This window comes from Bombina bombina, chromosome 3 (assembly GCF_027579735.1).
Source record: "Bombina bombina isolate aBomBom1 chromosome 3, aBomBom1.pri, whole genome shotgun sequence".
Classification (NCBI taxonomy): domain Eukaryota; kingdom Metazoa; phylum Chordata; class Amphibia; order Anura; family Bombinatoridae; genus Bombina; species Bombina bombina.
In genome coordinates this window covers 384,680,376-384,699,930 of record NC_069501.1, presented here as the reverse complement: position 1 = coordinate 384,699,930, position 19,555 = coordinate 384,680,376, and positions in this window count along the sequence as shown.

Here is a 19,555-nt window from a genome sequence, read left to right as displayed (position 1 = left end):
TGTGACTAATTTAATGCATGAGCATTGTGTTTTGTAATTCCATCTCCAACATCAGTTCTCTAGCGGTCATGTGACAGCAGTTATTCTCGACTTGGAGCAGACAGGGGCGTGTGAAAAATATTGTAAATGCGCACAAATAGGTATATGCAAATCAAGCCAGATAATATGTGTGTTTTTACATTTTTAAGACCGCCATTAAGGGGGCTGGAAATTATGATGTCGGGTATAGAAACAAAATCACGTTTTTGATTGGATTGATTGGAGCTTCGATTTGAAAAAAATTGTAAGTACATTCACATTCAGAAATAATATGTAAACATTTGCAATTGAAAAAAAGTGATGTTTTTATATTGATTTTACTAATCCTTTAACCCCAGCAAAAGGGAAATTTTCAAAGCAAAAGGGAAATTTTCAAAGCAGCATTGCACTACAGGGAGCTAGCTGAGCACATCTGGTGAGCCAATAACAAGAGGCATATGTGTGTAGCTACCAGTTACCCATTAGCTCCCAGTAGAACACCTGTAAGAGGTTATTAATTAAAAGAACATATTTGAAGAGAGCTGCTGCAGGCACAGGAGAAAAAAACAATAGTAACATAAGTAGCAACCCTGCTACTATAGTTGTACCCTGTAGTTTAACGTGCCTTTAAAGTGAAAGTCAAAATTAATCTTGCCTGATTCAGATAGAACATGTCATTTTAAGACACTTTTAAATTTACTTCTATTTTCAAATGTGCTTTGTTCTCTGTATTTCTTGTTGAAAAAGAATTTGCACATAGCCTACACTAGTGGGAGCTAGCTGCTGATAGGTGTCTGCACACATTTGTCACTTGTGATTTGCTAACTAGATGTGTTCAGCTAGCTGCCAGTAGTGCAATGCTGTTCCTTCAGGAACAGCAAAGGATAACGAGATAATGAAGCAAATTTGATAATAGAAGTAAACGGGAAGGTTGTTTAAAATCTTATGTTCTATCCAAATCATGAAAGAAAATTTTGGGGTTTTCTGTCCCTTTAAGAAGGATCAGGGGGCGGAGCCGGACCAAGCTCAGACATGGACGCATAAGTTCTGAGCTATGTGCAGACTTGTAGGAAAAGGTGGCATCTAGCCTTGATATATGACCAAAACGTACCAACACAAGGTATCAAGCTTCTGGGAAGGTTGTCCTGCAAATTTTCACTTCTTTGGGAAGATCCATCTACTTGCAACAAGTGAGAAAACCATAAGGCCTACTACATGGATGACGAAGCCACGCGGCACATCCGGATAACTTCAGCTTTCTGAAACAAATTGCTGCAGCAATCTGCCAAATTGAGCTAAGACAGACAGTGCTCTGAAGAGGTATTTAGAAACCGGAGGGCAGCGGATATAACGCGGCAATGAAATAAGGACCAGAATCAAGATTAAAGACTCATGGGTCTACATGTGAGTAGCTTTAAATATATATAGGGCACCAGATATAAAGAAATATGAACTGTAGCAGGCAAACATAGCAGACAAAAGTCTTATAAAACCACAACAAATCTGTAGAGCCTTGACTTATACGCACATGTATTGATGACCCTGACTCACATGCCATCTACATAAATATCTGTGTCGCAGTAGCTTTAACTGATATCTCTCTGCATTACACACTGAACTGGTATTGACACGCTGGTCAGCAGCGCATGTAAAGGAATATACCTAGATACTTGGTGTATATCTAACCATCTACTACTAGTGTAAGTTCTATGACAGACAAAAGCATAAAGAGGAATATTTCATATCAGGTGAGCCTACTACTACTTTGCTGGAATCCAGGCTACGCACTTAAGCTAACACAGAACTGTGATAAACTCCTTTTACAAACTCCATTGACAATTGCGGCTGTACTCAGAGAGGATTTAAATGTATAACCAGAGTCCGAAATACTAGCTTACCTAAACACAGAGCAACCTTTTAGATCTTCATAGTTTCTAGAAAGAAAAACATAAATTATGCTTACCAGATAATTGCCCAGAAGAAAAATATAAAATTTAGGGCCGCCCATCAGAGAACATGGGTGGGAGCTGTGGACTCTTCCCATACAGAAGGAAAGGAAATTATCTGGTAAGCATAATTTATGTTTTCCTTCTTTATATGGGAAGAGTCCACAGCTGCATTCTTTACTTGTGGGAAACATATACTTAAGCTCTAGAGTACACGGAATGCTAACTGGAGGGAAAAAAGAGAGGCAGACCCTAATTTGAGGGTAGAATGAGCTGTAATACTCAGAGGAGGCTTATGTCCCACTGTCTCTATGCTAAACGAATGACACTCCTCAGCCAAAAAAAAATAAGTCGAAGAGGCCCTCTGACCCATACGCTTCCCGGAAAAGAGAACAAACAGAGAAAGAAGTTTGTCTAAATTCCTTTGTGGCCTGAAGATAGAACTTCAAGGCACAAACCACATCCAGAATTATGTTGCAAAAGTTCCTTCAACGAAGAAGGATTAGGACATAAGAAAGGAACCACAATCTCTTGATTGATGTTGCAAATTGACACAACCTTAGGATGAAAACCTAACTTGATTCGTAGAACAGCCTTATCAGCATGGAAAGCCAGATAAGGAAGGACGCATTGCAAGGCAGCAATCACAGATACTCTGCGTGCAGAAGCAATAGCCAGTAGAAAAGGAACCTTCCAAGACAACAATCTAATGTCTACTTCATGCATAGGCTCCAACAGAGCCCGTTGAAAAACCTTAAGAACAAGATTTAAACTCCAAGGAGGAGCATTAGATCTAAACACAGGTCTGATCCTAGCAGAGCCTTAACAAACAACTGCACATCTGAAAGCTCAGCGAACCTCTTGTGCAGTAACACAGACAGGGCCAAAAACTGTCCAGTCAGGGGACTTGCAAAAAAGCCCTTCTCCAGTTCATCCTGGAGAACAGAATAAGTAGGTCCTCCATACCTTATGATAGATGCGATGAGCAACCAGCTTACGAGCTTGAATGAGGGTAAAAATAACTCTCACAGAAAACCCTCTCTTGGCTAGGACTAAGAATTCAATCTCCATGCAGACAGCCTTAGAGAATCTAGACACTGATGATCAAAGAGACCTTGGTCAGCAGATCCCTGCGACAAGGTAACGTCCACTGAGGAGATGATGACATCCCCACTAGATCCGCGAACCATATCCTTTGCGGCCAAGATGGAGCAATCAGTATCACGCCTGCTTGATTCGAGCCACTACACTAGGAACTAGTAGTAACGGCCGGAAAAGATAAATTAAATTGAAACTCCAAGGCACTGCTAATGCATCTGTTAGCTCTGCCTGAGGATCCCTGTACCTCGACCCATATCTGGGTAGCTTGGTATTGAGATGTCATACGATCTTCCTCTTGCAAATCTCCGCAAACACTCTGGATGGAGAGACCATTCCCCCGAATTAAAGTATTGTCTGCTGAGGAAATCCACTTCCCAGTTGTGCACACACGGAATGTGGATCGCTGACAGCGAACAAATGTGGGTCTCTGCCAACTCCAGAATCCGAGATACTTCCATCATAGCTAGGGAGCTTCTCATTCTCCCCTGATAGTTGATGTAAGCCACCAAGGTTATATTGTCTGATCACAGCAGAGACCAAGCCTTCAGAGCATTGTATATTGCCTGAAGATCCAAAATGAGTTCGCTAGGGAGCTTTCCTCCTGAGTCCATAGGCCCTGTGCCTTCCTGGACACACCCTAAGAGCTCATCCTGACAGACTCGCAACCGTAGTCACAATCACCCAGGATGGTCTTAAGACAGACGTCCCTCGGGACAAGTGATCCTGACAAAACCACCAAGAGTGATTCTCTTGATTGGTTGTCTAGAGAAATCTGTTGAGACAGATCCAAATGATCGCCATTCCACTGCTTCAGCATGCGCAGTTGCAACAGTCTGAGGTAAAACCTGGCAAAGGAAATAATGTTCATGCTGGACACCATGAGACCAATCACCTCCATACACCTAGCCACAGATGGCCTTAAGGAGGTCTGGAGGGCAAGACATGTCGAAGCTAGCTTGCAACGTCTCTGCTCTGTTAGAAATATTCTAATGTCTATGGAGTCTATTATAGTACCTGTGAATTCTACCCTTGTAATTGATACAAGAGAACTCTCTCTAGAATTATCTTCCATCCACGTGATTGAAGAAGACACTGGAGAGATTCCGAATGGTCCACTCTTTGAAAAATTTCTTGAAGCTGTAGCTAGACTGAACGTGAGTGCAATAAACTGGAAGTGGTGGTCCAGGAACGCAAACCTTAGGAACTGGAAGTGGTCCTTGATGATTGGTACGTGAAGGGAGCATCCTTCAGATCAATCGTGGTCATGAACTGCCCTTCTCGAACGAGGGGAAGAATGGACCTTATTGTCTCCATCTTGAACGAGGGGACATTTAAAAACTTTTTTAATCCCTTTAGGTCCAGGATTGGACGGAAAGTTCCATCCTTCTTTGGGACCACAAAAATGTTTGAATAGTATCCCAAACCTCTCACAGTGATAGGCACCAGGACAAAAACTCCTAAAAGGACAGATCCCATATGCACCCCAGAAAGACTTCCCTCCTTTCTGGTCAGGAAGACAGGAGAGAGAGGAGGAATCTGCCCTTGAGTAGCTGAGACTTGAAACCTATCTTGTAACCCTTAGCTATGACCACCAGGACCCATGGATCCTGCACGTCCCTGAACCAAGCGACTGAAAAGAGCAATAGTCTGCCCCCTAGATGATCCAGAAGAGGACTGGGGACCGCCCATTCATGCCGACTTAGACTCAGCGGACTTCTTGCACTACTTAGATTTATTCCAGGACTGAGTCGGCTTCCAAGAGCTCTTGGTTTGCTCTGGCTTAGCGGAGGAATGCTGACATGGGCTTTATCAGAACAAAAAGTACGAAAATTGTTCCTTAGACTAGTTCATATTCTCTTGCCCCCTGTAACTGTGGAGATAAATGAGTCCAGGCCTGTACCAAACAAAATCATTCCCTTAAAGAGGAGGGAAAGAAGTCATAACCGCAGACCATGACTTTAGCTAGAGCCCGACGGGCCTGAAAAGAGAAAGCTGAAGCCTTAGCATTCAGATGAATAATCAGCCTAATAGCATCACAGATAAAATAATTAGCATCCCTCAAGGCCGTAAATCTTTCCTGAGTAACTTCGAGGGGACCCTCCACCCCGATCAAATCCTATAGGGAGTCCCACCAGAAGGTATTTTCTCCAGCAACCGTGGCAACAGCCACAGCCATTTGAAACACATATCCTGTATGTTGAAACATCTTTCTTAACAGAGTTTCCATCCTTTATCCATGGGCTCTTTAAATGAAGTGCTATCCTCACGCGGGATAGTAGTACGTTTAGCAAGATTGAAAATAGCGCTATCCCCTTTTAGGGATGGAACCTCACAACTCCATTGAGATTCCAGGACCGGTAACAATTTCTTAAAGGGAAAAGAGGGGAAAAAGGAATCCAATCCTTTCCCATTCATTCTTAATAGTGTTCGCCATCTAACAGGAGCAGGGAAGGATAAGGTACCACCCTGTCCTCAAACTCTATTCAATTTAGGAATCAAATGTTCATCAGGCAATTTGGCCTCTAGAACCTCTGAATTCGCCAAAAACTTCCTTTGGAAGAAAGTGCAAATTCCTAAAACTAAAGTCTGGTTCCTCCGCAGCCGGAGATTTAGAGGCAGCAGACTCCGACCCAGAATGTTCATACTCTGAAGTTTCAGAAAGAACTTTATCCTCTGATAACCCTATAAATTAAATCCAATAAATTATCTGATGTAATCTGGGAAGGAGTGCAATATGTAACCTTTCGCTTGTACTTAGCAGGGCGAGGTAAAGCATTAAAGGCCGTAGACACCTGTCTGAACTCCGCAGTAACGTCTGGTGAGAAAAGGCCCCCTCCAGATGGAGGATCAGCAATTCTATGAGAAACTGCATGTGTAGAGGGATAAGAATGTAGGGTACCCACCTCACTGAACAACAACTCCTCAGAGGTGGATGGCTCAGTGGTATGATATTATCACATTATCAAGGCATATGGAACATAATTGAGATGGCGGATCTAAGGCCCTAACAATATAAACAGGAATTACTCTTTAGGAATAGAGGGAGTACCCTCTAAAGTAACAGAATCCTCCATCGCTAGTGCAATAACCAGAGAACTATAGAAGTAAAACAATCTTATTTTATTTTAAAAAAACTGCACCTTTATACCCCAATGGCTGGGGCACTCACCATCTCGTATGACCCAGACAGTACAGAGATTTATGACTCCTCTCTGATAGACACCCAGTCAGGAAAGAGGGAATGAATCACATGGTACACAATGCAGGACCGTCCCTGCTATGAGAAAAAGTGTGCCAAGCTTGTAAGCTGCATAGCTCTCAAAGTAAAAGTGAAACCTGTATATTCCATAAAATCAACACCTTGAGTTTATTTTAACAGGCATTAATTTTATACTTTCACATAATTATTTCACATTTGAGAAGCAGTTTTACAGACAGATACAGGGCACTGTGATGGGGACCACGTTTGCCCCATCGTATGCAAATCTTTGCATGCACCATTTTGAGGACAATCACATCTGGTCCAATAATCCATATCATACTCATTTAATTTGTTATTTTCGGTATATTTTTGGTATATAGATGATGTGATCATCATCTGGAGAGGAAGTGAAGCGCTATGCAAAGAGTTTATAGAATACATAAACACAAATAACTACAATTTAAAATTCACATCTAAAATAGACACTAAACAGATAGAGTTCCTTGATCTAATTTTATATATTGATGAACAAAACAAGATAGCAGTGAAAAGCCAACCGACAAGAATGGGTTCCTCAATGCAAGTAGTGGTCATTTACCCAGGTGGAAGACCAATATCCCCCTGGGGCAATACTAAAGGGTAAAGAGAAACTGCACTAAAACAAGCGACTACAACCAAGAGAGTGCATTATTAGACTCTAGATTTATTGAAAAAGGCTATCCAGTTAAGATATTAGAACAGGCAAAAACTAAAGTTTCCCTAATGGATAGAAAATCTCTTTTACTTCCCATTGAAAAGTCAAAACAAAAGAGACAATATAAGACACAAAATAATGTCAGATTTATTACAACTTACAGTCAGGGCTCAAGAGAAATACAAAATATTTTAAAGAAACACTGGGGTGTGTTAAAGGCAGATCCTATACTGGGTGGTAATCTACCAGATCAACCTTTGGTAACTTTTAGAAAAAATATGGATTTTAAAAATATTTTAGGACCCACCAGACTGCGCGACCCTAATAAACCGTGTACTATTAAAGATAAAACACATTGGTTACAACAGAAACCCGGAACCTACAAGTGCGGGGTATCCAGATGTGGCATGTGCCAACATGTAAACAGGGAGGCCACCTTCACCAATTCAGGGGGAGATATAACATTTAAACAAAAATACAAGAGCAATTGCAGTACCACCTATGTAGTTTACTTGTTGAAATGCAGCTGCAACTTGATCTATATAGGAAGAACCAAAATAAGTATACGTACTAGGTTGGGAGAACATGTCAATAACATAAAAAATGGCCTCATGACACAAAGTGTGCCAGAACATTTTAAACTACATCACAATTCTAATCCTTCATCTCTAAAAATCCAAGTCATAGACTGCATACCCCCTAACAAATTCCCGAATAGGCTTTTAACACTCAGACGCAGAGAATCATGGTGGATTTACCAATTGAACACCATGCAACCATCAGGTTTAAATTTAGAATTAGACCTACAAGCTTTTATGTAGTTTAACATCATATATATTTTAATACATAACAGCATATTTTAAACAACATTTTTCTTAAAGTATTGGTTCTCAAATTTTCTTCTTGCTTTTAATGTTAAATGTTTTTATCACAATTCTTAGTTTTGTATAGTTTGTATACCTAGCATAATTTATGCTTATTTTTTATTTTTTAGTTTGCATATGAAGTAACTGCACTGAATAAATTATATATGCCTTTTAGACATGTAACAATGCAAAGCAACCATGTAACTTAACAGCCTATCTACCAATTTAATCCACCTAAACAATGATTGGCTGACAATTCAATCATGCAATCATTGGTTCCTTTTATAAAGCCAGTAGGAGCCATGCTTGTATCACTTTCAATTTTTTCCCCACTTGAGAAAGTCTGGGCGTCCTCAGACGAAACGCGTAGAGATTGTTTTATGGCTGTATGTCACTCAACAATACAGTCTGGATGTAAAGAAACCTTTATATGCAGTTTTTATCTGTTTATCTTGTAAGTAGCCATTTGTATGTGTGCTCTTACACTGAATAAAATCATACTACACTTGAATTGGGCTGCGCCTGTCTCTGCTCTTTATTCACAGTTTGTTCCCTGCTGGAGGTGTTTGGAGAATACACACCTTTCTATCTCAGGCAGCGCCCATCACTACAGTAACACAGGAAGGAGACTATCACTGCAAATTGCAACACGCTACCATAGTGGATCTACTTCCGGCTCAATAGAGCAACCGGCTTTCTTCTTACTCACAGACAAACTCCAGGAACGTAAGCGCCCCTCAGCTTTTCTGTTTTATATTCCATAAAAGCCTATGAGCCCATAACATCTCACACATAAAAGCAGCATAAAATCAAATAAACATATAAGATTATTCCCCACTGTTCAATAATCCCCCTCAGGAGATATTAACCCTTGATTCTATAAAGATAAAAGGAGTCACACTGTGACCCTGTCTTCTTGAGTTATCATACATGTATAAAAATTAAACGATCTTACCAGAATCTATGCCGTGGAACAGTAAGACGGTCCTTCAAGTTTGACAGGTAGTAGAGTTGCTTCTGACATGGACTTGAGTGAAGAAAGCAGGCAGCGAAACTTGTCAACTCTGATTGCTTATGGAGCTGTTAATATGAGTCGGGATGGTTTCGCAGAAAGACTCTCCCTGCATCACTGGACTCTAACTTTCATCTTTGCTCTCACTGAGAGGCTGACAGAACTACTTAAAACTCCAGTCCCATCTCGAAGAGTACTACCCTCCATAAGAGACAACTCCGAAATCTAACACTTCTCTGCCAACCTCCTGTGACGAAAAGCAAAGAATGACTGGGGTTATGAGGAAGTGGGGGAGGTATTTAAGCCTTTGGCTGGGGTGTCTTTGCCTCCTCCTGGTGGCCAGGTTCAGTATTTCCCACAAGTAAGGAATGCAGCTGTGGACTCTTCCCATATTAAGAAGGAAACGCTATATATACTCCAATATCTTCAATCTACCTCAAAACAACGCAGCTTCACTTAGAAACCACAATGTCGGCTATGAAGCTGACCAAAACAGATACATCAAACAAACCTGTACGAATATTACAAAGCATTTTTAATCAATTGTGATACCCACCTTGCTAAATTTGCAAACCACCTTATGGAAGGTAGAGACCGTCCTAGGGATCTACTCCAAGCCAAAATTATAGTGATTCCAAAGCCAGGGACAAATTCCACATATTGTTCCAGCTACAGACTCATCTTTCCTCATCAACCAAGACATTATAATAATAATAACTAAGATCCTATCTAACCGTCTCAAACACATTCTGCAATCCATAATACATCTAGATCAAGTGGGATTTATCAAAGACAGAGAAGCCCCAGATAACATACGCAGGATGATATTGACTACTTAAGTGACAACAAGATTCCTTCTCTGCTTCTACCCTTAGATGCAGGGAAGGCATTTGATAGGGTGGACTGGACATACATGACCACTATCTTGGATAATTTGGCCATTAAGAGACTATATTCCACACCCACAGCCTAAGTTAGAGCTATTGGACACAAATCCAAACAATTTAATATTCTCAATGACACCAGGCAGGGGTCCCCACTTTCCCTCCTTATTTTTGCCATTTGCATAGAGCCACTTGCAGCATGTATACGAAATTTGCCAATCATTTATGGGAAATAATCACCATAAGATCACCCTGTTCACCGATGATGTCCTACTAACCCTATCTAAACCATGATATCCCTCCCCAATCTATTCACCATCCTACAACAATGCACTGAAATATCAGGTTATAAATTAAATTTGGACAAATATGAAGCCCTCCCCATAGCTCTTTCCAAATACACAGTCAAACTTATTAAAACTAACTTTTCCTTCAAGTGGGCAAAAGATTAAATAAATACTTAAGAGTCAAATTGACTACTCACTCCACAAAATTATAGAAAGCCAATTATACACCTTTATATAGATCAATTAGATCAGATTTGAACAAATGGAAACAATATAACTTCTCATGGTTCAGTAGATTTTCTGCTATTAAGATGATGATTCTCCCCAGAATCTTATACCTATTTAGAACCCTCCTAATCAAAATCAACAAACAAGAGCTACTATCTGTTCAATCAGACAAACATAGATATCTCGGAGACAATAAACATACAAGAATCCCACACCTGACTCTTACAAGACACAGACAACTGGGGGGGGGGGGGGGGGAGTAGGAGCCCCCAACTTGGCAGACTATTATCTGGCTTCCAGACTAGCCCAAAACACTATTTTGAGTAGAAGACAAGAAGATATCTTATGCCCCAAATTAGAATCAGATATAGGGGGATTTGAGTCACCTGACGATATACTGTGGCACAAAGACAAAAATAAAAGTCACTACCAGAACCCGTTCACAAAAACGACCACCCAACAATGGACACTAGCCCTTATAGATGAACATTTACTACCCACATACACCCTGATAACACCTGTAAAATATTTGATTCATAGAGACTACAGACAACACATTGACAAACGGGAAAACAAAGGCCTTTATAGGGCGGCAGATTTTATTGACAACAAATCTCCATTAACTTTCAACCAACTTCAACAAAAGATAGACCCCTTACACTTACTCTGGTATCTTTATCTGCAAATAACCTCAGCCCTACATGATCATATCCTTAAAAAAGGCAAACCCCAACCGAACACCGCAATGGAAAGATTATGCAGTACCCCCTTTAGACCAAAAAAAGCTATCTCCCAGTTATACATTAGTATTCAATCATCCAAATTGAAATCCAAACCCTCCAATATCATCCGTTGGGAGGAAGATATTGCAATAGAATTAGACATAGATAAATGGGAAACAATCTTCATTAACTCTTGTAAAGGACTACTTAGTGCAGACTTGAAAGAGAACTGAATAAAACACCTTTTACATGGTACATGACACCATTACAATCAGTGCACTTACGGCTAGATTTGGAGTTTGGCGGTAAAAGGGCTGTTAACGCTCCGCGGGTTTTTTTCTGGCCGCACCATAAATTTAACTCTGGTATCGAGAGTTCAAACAAATGCTGCGTTAGGCTCCAAAAAAGGAGCGTAGGGCATTTTTACCGCAAATACAACTCTCGATACCAGAGTTGCTTACGGACGCGGCCGGCCTCAAAAACGTGCTCGTGCACGATTCTCCCATAGGAAACAATGGGGCTGTTTGAGCTGAAAAAAAACCTAACACCTGCAAAAAAGCAGCGTTCAGCTCCTAACGCAGCCCCATTGTTTCCTATGGGGAAACACTTCCTACGTCTGCACCTAACACTCTAACATGTACCCCGAGTCTAAACACCCCTAGCCTTACACTTATTAACCCCTAATCTGCCGCCCCCGCTATCGCTGACCCCTGCATTACACTTTTAACCCCTAATCTGCCGCTCCGTAAACCGCCGCCACCTACGTTATCCCTATGTACCCCTAATCTGCTGCCCTAACATCACCGACCCCTATGTTATATTTATTAACCCCTAATCTGCCCCCCACAACGTCGCCGACACCTACCTACACTTATTAACCCCTAATCTGCCGAGCGGACCTGAGCGCTACTATAATAAAGTTATTAACCCCTAATCCGCCTCACTAACCCTATCATAAATAGTATTAACCCCTAATCTGCCCTCCCTAACATCGCCGACACCTACCTTCAATTATTAACCCCTAATCTGCCGACCGGAGCTCACCGCTATTCTAATAAATGTATTAACCCCTAAAGCTAAGTCTAACCCTAACACTAACACCCCCCTAAGTTAAATATAATTTTTATCTAACGAAATAAATTAACTCTTATTAAATAAATGATTCCTATTTAAAGCTAAATACTTACCTGTAAAATAAATCCTAATATAGCTACAATATAAATTACATTTATATTATAGCTATTTTAGGATTAATATTTATTTTACAGGTAACTTTGTATTTATTTTAACCAGGTACAATAGCTATTAAATAGTTAAGAACTATTTAATAGTTACCTAGTTAAAATAATTACAAATTTACCTGTAAAATAAATCCTAACCTAAGTTATAATTAAACCTAACACTACCCTATCAATAAAATAATTAAATAAACTACCTACAATTACCTACAATTAACCTAACACTACACTATCAATAAATTAATTAAACACAATTGCTACAAATAAATACAATTAAATAAACTATCTAAAGTACAAAAAATAAAAAAGAACTAAGTTACAGAAAATAAAAAAATATTTACAAACATAAGAAAAATATTACAACAATTTTAAACTAATTACACCTACTCTAAGCCCCCTAATAAAATAACAAAGACCCCCAAAATAAAAAATTCCCTACCCTATTCTAAAATACAAAAATTACAAGCTCTTTTACCTTACCAGCCCTGAACAGGGCCCTTTGCGGGGCATGCCCCAAGAATTTCAGCTCTTTTGCCTGTAAAAAAAAACATACAATACCCCCCCCCCAACATTACAACCCACCACCCACATACCCCTAATCTAACCCAAACCCCCCTTAAATAAACCTAACACTAAGCCCCTGATGATCTTCCTACCTTGTCTTCACCATGCCAGGTTCACCGATCCGTCCTGGCTCCAAGATCTTCATCCAACCCAAGCGGGGGTTGGCGATCCATAATCCGGTGCTCCAAAGTCTTTCTCCTATCCGGCAAGAAGAGGACATCCGGACCGGCAAACATCTTCTCCAAGCGGCATCTTCTATGTTCTTCCATCCGATGACGACCGGCTCCATCTTGAAGACCTCCAGCGCGGATCCATCCTCTTCTTCCGACGACTAGACGACGAATGACGGTTCCTTTAAGGGACGTCATCCAAGATGGCGTCCCTCGAATTCCGATTGGCTGATAGGATTCTATCAGCCAATCGGAATTAAGGTAGGAATTTTCTGATTGGCTGATGGAATCAGCCAATCAGAATCAAGTTCAATCCGATTGGCTGATCCAATCAGCCAATCAGATTGAGCTCGCATTGTATTGGCTGATCGGAACAGCCAATAGAATGCGAGCTCAATCTGATTGGCTGATTGGATCAGCCAATCGGATTGAACTTGATTCTGATTGGCTGATTCCATCAGCCAATCAGAAAATTCCTACCTTAATTCCGATTGGCTGATAGAATCCTATCAGCCAATCGGAATTCGAGGGACGCCATCTTGGATGACGTCCCTTAAAGGAACCGTCATTCGTCGTCTAGTCGTCGGAAGAAGAGGATGGATCCGCGCTGGAGGTCTTCAAGATGGAGCCGGTCGTCATCGGATGGAAGAACATAGAAGATGCCGCTTGGAGAAGATGTTTGCCGGTCCGGATGTCCTCTTCTTGCCGGATAGGAGGAAGACTTTGGAGCACCGGATTATGGATCGCCAACCCCCGCTTGGGTTGGATGAAGATCTTGGAGCCAGGACGGATCGGTGAACCTGGCATGGTGAAGACAAGGTAGGAAGATCATCAGGGGCTTAGTGTTAGGTTTATTTAAGGGGGGTTTGGGTTAGATTAGGGGTATGTGGGTGGTGGGTTGTAATGTTGGGGGGGGGGTATTGTATGTTTTTTTTTACAGGCAAAAGAGCTGAAATTCTTGGGGCATGCCCCGCAAAGGGCCCTGTTCAGGGCTGGTAAGGTAAAAGAGCTTGTAATTTTTGTATTTTAGAATAGGGTAGGGAATTTTTTATTTTGGGGGTCTTTGTTATTTTATTAGGGGGCTTAGAGTAGGTGTAATTAGTTTAAAATTGTTGTAATATTTTTCTTATGTTTGTAAATATTTTTTTATTTTCTGTAACTTAGTTCTTTTTTATTTTTTGTACTTTAGATAGTTTATTTAATTGTATTTATTTGTAGCAATTGTGTTTAATTAATTTATTGATAGTGTAGTGTTAGGTTAATTGTAGGTAATTGTAGGTAGTTTATTTAATTATTTTATTGATAGGGTAGTGTTAGGTTTAATTATAACTTAGGTTAGGATTTATTTTACAGGTAAATTTGTAATTATTTTAACTAGGTAACTATTAAATAGTTCTTAACTATTTAATAGCTATTGTACCTGGTTAAAATAAATACAAAGTTACCTGTAAAATAAATATTAATCCTAAAATAGCTATAATATAAATGTAATTTATATTGTAGCTATATTAGGATTTATTTTACAGGTAAGTATTTAGCTTTAAATAGGAATCATTTATTTAATAAGAGTTAATTTATTTCGTTAGATAAAAATTATATTTAACTTAGGGGGGTGTTAGTGTTAGGGTTAGACTTAGCTTTAGGGGTTAATACATTTATTAGAATAGCGGTGAGCTCCGGTCGGCAGATTAGGGGTTAATAATTGAAGGTAGGTGTCGGCGATGTTAGGGAGGGCAGATTAGGGGTTAATACTATTTATGATAGGGTTAGTGAGGTGGATTAGGGGTTAATAACTTTATTATAGTAGCGCTCAGGTCCGCTCGGCAGATTAGGGGTTAATAAGTGTAGGTAGGTGTCGGCGACGTTGTGGGGGGCAGATTAGGGGTTAATAAATATAACATAGGGGTCGGCGATGTTAGGGGCAGAAGATTAGGGGTACATAGGGATAACGTAGGTGGCGGCGATTTGCGGTCGGAAGATTAGGGGTTAATTATTTTAAGTAGCTTGCGGCGACGTTGTGTGGGGCAAGTTAGGGGTTAATAAATATAATATAGGGGTCGGCGGGGTTAGGGGCAGCAGATTAGGGGTACATAAGTATAACGTAGGTGGCGGTCGGCAGATTAGGGGTTAAAAATTTTAATCGAGTGGCGGCGATGTGGGGGGACCTCGGTTTAGGGGTACATAGGTAGTTTATGGGTGTTAGTGTAGTTTAGGGTACAGTAGTTAAGAGCTTTATGAACCGGCGTTAGCCAGAAAGCTCTTAACTCCTGCTATTTTCAGGCGGCTGGAATATTGTCGTTAGAGCTCTAACGCTCACTGCAGAAACGACTCTAAATACCAGCGTTAGAAAGATCCCATTGAAAAGATAGGCTACGCAAATGGCGTAGGGGGATCTGCGGTATGGAAAAGTCGCGGCTGTAAAGTGAGCGTTAGACCCTTTAATCACTGACTCCAAATACAAGCGGGCGGCCAAAACCAGCGTTAGGAGCCTCTAACGCTGGTTTTGACGGCTACCGCCGAACTCTAAATCTAGGCCTTACAATGTGGATCTAGAAACTGCTATAGAGGTTGTGCAGCTGTAGTTACATACTGTACATGCATATGTGGTGGGAATGCCCCAAGGTCAGTAAAGTTTGGCAGGATTTATCCCACTTTATAAGCAATCTTCTGAACAAACACATATCACTCACTCCTGAACAAGCATTGTTTGTATAAACACCTTTATTAGAATCCTCTGTACCTCCACTAGAATTAGCATAGTGAAAAACTGGAAGATGAGGGCACTGGAATAGGCCAAGGTATTAACTGAAATATACCATATGTATGAAACAGCAGCACAAATACAAGACACAATGGAGTCCTTCAATAAGATTTGGTACTACTGGATACTCCAAGGTAATAATCTATAACATTTTATACTAGAGATGGGAAAGTCACCCATGGAGATAGTGGCTGTCGAGGCCAGTGCTTAGTAAGGCACATTATAAGACTAGCACCCTAGAACCAGATTTAATTTTTAATAATATCTGAATAGAGAGTAACTAATAGCTTAACCAATACAAGGTACAGTGAATTTATTTATTTTTTGTTCTAACTCTTCTTTACATAAATTATTTATGTTAATTTCTTTATTTTTCACAATTTATGTTTGTGTTATAAGTTGTAAAATAATTGTAACATACTTCATCTCTCAGTGATATATGTAATAGACTGAGGTAATTTATTGTTGCCCATCTACATCACCAGCAACTAGTCTTAAGTTTTTGACTTCAATAACTCCTATCAGCATAGAGAAAATAGATCTCCTCGTTACGATATCTTGACATTCGCAACTAATTTAGACACAGAAGGAGACACCCATATTACTTTAGATACTCAAGATATATACCATCAAGACTTGGTCTAAGACACAGTTACTGATATGTTTGGGACCTGATTCATCATAATTGTATTTGATTGAGATATGTAATTTGTGCTTAATAAAAATCTATTTAAACTAAAAAGGATCAGTGTTTAAATGGTATTTTAACATACAATGATAAAAAAATGCTATATAATGAAGGTCATGCAGGCTCAATGCACCATGAGAAATGGGTCAAATTAATTAACACAGTGGGGCCGATTTATCACGGTCAGAATGGGGCGTATACCCCTGTTTCCACACGAGCCTTTAGGCTCGCCGGAAACAGGCCGCAAATCTGCAGGGGGCGGCATTACACAAGCATTTCACTAGAAATGCTTGTGCAATGATAAATGCCGACAGCGTATGCTCTCTGCATTTATTGATGTCTGGCAGACATGATTCGCTACAGCGGATCATGTCCGCCAGACACTTGATAAATCGGCCCCAGTGTCTTAGATGCTTTACAGTGCTTGTGATTAGGCACAGGTGTATGAATCCCCTAGAAGTCAGTCAGTTAAGCTAAGGATGAAGTAACAGAGAAGAAAAAACACAGAGGTGCCATATAATACAAGGGGATTCCAGTTGTTTATTGACAGATGATGAGTAATGTTTAAAGCAAAAGTATACACCAATTTTTATATAACTGCATGCAATAGACACTACTATAAATAATATGCACAGATGCTGATAAAAAACCCAGTATAAAATATTTGAAAAACTTAATTAGAAGCTCCCAGTTTAGCATGGTTGATGAGATTAGGTTGTGACACCCAGTGAAAGGGGCTGGGAAAGCAGAAAGAGCAGATCCTCTTCTCTCCCCTGAACACGAAAACATCCATTACACAAACAGGAGGAAGCAGGAATCTGTAGACTTCAGTCTACATCTGATAGTTTGGAGCTTGTTAGGAGTCAGAAAATCAGCACAATGTTATTAAAAAATAAGTGTTCTGTCTATTATATGCTTATTATGTTCATGTTGATGACATCTGGTGGTTTCATGTTGCAATTACAGCTTGATTCTTCTCAAGAATAAAACAGGAAGTGTTAATAAAGTTTGGCAATAAAAAGTCTTACTTTCAGTTTCTCAGCAGCCATCTTAGCTTCAAGAAGCATGGAAATCAGCTCTTAACATTTGCCTCTAAATATACATATGCCTGTAAGTTATTTGTTGTTTGCTAAGAGTTCATTGTACATTTGAATTGCATTGCTATTTGCTGTAAGGATTAAATGTAAGCTCTCTGTGTTAGAAACATGTATTATTGTATGTATTGCAAGCACCACGTGTAACTACATATTGTAATTTCAACTTTTTCTTATTGTATTGCAGTTTTACAAAATAACTATTCAGAAGTAAAATCCGTTTGGAATAAACACAAAGCTATTTCTGTCTGGTTTGTTAACTAGCTGTCTAGCTATCAGTAGTGAGGACAGTACAGTAAAAAGGCATGCTATATCAAGGCAAGATACAGAGCTGCATTGTATAGTAAAAAGGCATGCTATATCAAGGCAAGATACAGAGCTGCATTGTATAGTAAAAAGGCAGGCTATATCAGGGGAAGATACAGAGCTACATTGTAAAGTAAAAAGCACGCTATATCAAGGGAAGATATAGGAGCTGCATTGAAAAGTGAGAAGCAATAACAAGCAAGATACAAAGGCTGCATTTTAAAGTAAAAAACAATAAATAACAAGCAAAGAAATGACAAGAAGAAAACAGCGCATCCACGAATCACAGCAGCGTTTATTCAGGTAAATGACACACACAGAAAATTGCACACTTACAAGATGACAGTAATGTATGAGCGGTAATGTCCTCTGGCTAATTGTCTTTCGCCTGTAGCAAATCTCAGCGGGAACACCTCAGACGCCGACCAGCAGCTCCAAGAGACCCACTTCCTGTCACATACGGCAGGTGCCAAAGAGAAACTCAAAAGAGCAGCAGTCCTAAACACTTTGATGGTAGGAGTTAGTTACCCTACGCGTTTCCTCTGCACACGGGCAGACTTCTTCAGGGGTATATGAAAATACAAGCTAACAAACTACCTATAGGACTGCAATTTATACACACACCTGACATACTTCCCCTCAGGAAGAGATTTACCTTTTTACCACATATATCCTAATACACTCGTATCTGACAGGTTACTTGGATTACATGGGCACTAGTGGTTAAAAAGGCTCACACATATATAACTACACTAAAATAGCAACATATCTAATCTAGTATTAAATGCATTTAGCTGTATAAAAATAGATATCTATAGCTATATTATAATTCATAAAATCAATTGATAAATATAAAAACACCAACATAAATGCAAACAACATATATAGCCACAAGAATTAATCAAGATATGTCATGAAATAAAACTAGCCCTATACTAAATCTATAAAAAAACTCTATAAAAAACTCTATCCCTAGTAGGCCTAATACTAAAATTTATAATGAAATAAGCCTAATATTTAAAACCTAAAAAACCTAAAAAATTGAGGATGTGGAGTATTAGATTTATTAAATACCCAAATAAATAAAATAGATGAAAAATTGATATTAACCCATGAATGCCTGGAGGTCAATATCAATATTTAAACCTTTGGGTTCCAAACACTCTAAGCGATGGATCCATTTGGTTTCGCACTTTCTAAGTAGCAACAATCTCCTATTAGGACATGGTCCAGGTTTAATTTGTTCCAAAATTCTAATCTTCAAATCACTAAAATCCCTATTATGTACATAATTAAAATGGTTAGATACACTATGCTTATCATACCCTGATTTAATGTTCTCAACATGTTCGTTCCACCTTCTTTTTATACATCTTTTTGTACGATCTACATATATTTTCCCACATTTACATAACAATTGGTAAACCACATATGTGGATTTACAATTTGTTCTACCCTCTATTATGTATTTTTTACTTTTATCAAAGTTGTATATTTCATTACCCTTCAAGACATGATCGCACATGATACAATTTTTTCTAAAACATTTAAAAGTACCAGCTTGTGCTTGCAGCCAGTGGGAGGATGGAATAATGTTACTTTTTAGTTTTGAGGGAGCTACCATACTTTTTAAGTTCCTATTTTTCTTAAAGATAACCTGGGTATTCATTCCTATTTGATCTTTTAAAATAGGGTCACCCCTTAGCACTTCCCAGTGTTTCTTCAAAATGTTCTTGACTACTTGAGCACCCTCATTATATGTGGTGATAAATTT